The sequence below is a fragment of the Limulus polyphemus genome, unplaced genomic scaffold (assembly GCF_000517525.1).
Source record: "Limulus polyphemus unplaced genomic scaffold, Limulus_polyphemus-2.1.2 Scaffold102002, whole genome shotgun sequence".
Classification (NCBI taxonomy): Eukaryota; Metazoa; Arthropoda; class Merostomata; order Xiphosura; family Limulidae; genus Limulus; species Limulus polyphemus.
Window position 1 is genome coordinate 1 of NW_013767598.1, and position 1,397 is coordinate 1,397.

The 1,397-nt window shown below is 35.2% G+C and overlaps 1 long non-coding RNA gene across 1 annotated transcript; it reads right to left on the minus strand.

Annotated features, from left to right (window-relative positions):
* Positions 1 to 186: 186 nt before the first annotated feature.
* Positions 187 to 757, minus strand: LOC111084730. The gene is made up of 3 exons (XR_002609701.1): positions 677 to 757; positions 327 to 645; positions 187 to 234 (listed from the first exon to the last, which is right to left on the minus strand). It is a non-coding gene; the product is annotated as an uncharacterized LOC111084730 (long non-coding RNA).
* Positions 758 to 1,397: the final 640 nt, after the last annotated feature.

A 1,397-nucleotide genomic window follows, 5' to 3' on the forward strand; every position in this document is an offset into this window, starting at 1 on the left:
TTAGTGTCTCACATTTCATCTACTACTACACACCTTAGTGTTTCACATTTCACCTACTACTACACACCTTAGTGTCTCACATTTCATCTACTACTACACACCTTAGTGTTTCACATATCATCTACTACACACCATAGTGTCACACATCTCATCTACTACTATACACCTCAGTGTCACACATTTCATCTACTACTATACACCTCAGTGTCACACATTTCATCTACTACTATACACCTCAGTGTCACACATTTCATCTACTACTATACACTTTAGTGTCACACATCTACTACTAAACACCTTAGTGTCACACATCTACTACTACATACCTTAGTGTCACACATTTCATTTACTACTATACACCTTAGTGTCACACATTTCATCTACTACTATACACTTTAGTGTCACACATCTACTACTACATACCTTAGTGTCACACATTTCATTTACTACTATACACCTTAGTGTCACATTTCATCTACTACTATACACCTTAGTGTCACACATTTCATCTACTACTATACACCTTAGTGTCACACATTTCATCTACTACTACATACCTTAGTGTCACACATTTCACCTACTACTATACACCTTAGTGTCACACATTTCATCTACTACTATACACCTCAATGTCACACATTTCATCTACTACACCCCATAGTGTCACACATTTCACCCACTACTATACACCATAGTTTCACACATTTCATGTACTACTATACACCTTAGTGTCTCAAATCTCATCTACTACTACACACTACAGTGTCACACATTTCACCAACTACTACACACCACAGTGTCACACATTTCACATTATTATTTTGGGTTGTATTTCATAGAGACTGAACCGGACTCTTAGTGTTTTGAGTTGTGTCATTGAGAAAGTTAACAGAGACTTACAGCATTAGTTTTGACATATTTATTGAACAAGTATATAACGAAGACAGGGTTATCAGAAAAATATAGAATATTTCATAACACGAAAATTAAATAAGGTTACCGAGATAACGTTCTGTAAAATTTCTGCGCATTATCATATAGATATATTTTTAACTTTATCGATCGATAAAGGTGTAATGGCTTCTGTTTAACTTCGTACTTTTTATTACAATCATAATCTTATTTTATTTAGATACATATGTGTGCTAATTACAGTGCGTAGCATCTGTTCCAGCCTTAAGTTTCTGCTATTGTAGAGAAAGGCTGATTCAGGAACGATGAATCAAAGTATGATAAAGCAAACAACGAACCACAGTTCAGTTTTATGTACAAAATAACTAGAGTACAGTGTACTTTGGCTCTCTAACCAAATCAGTGTGATAAGGTGTCCACTAATGTCCAATACTTGTTACGGCTCTTTAACCAAATCAGTGTGATAAGGTGGCCACTAATGTCCA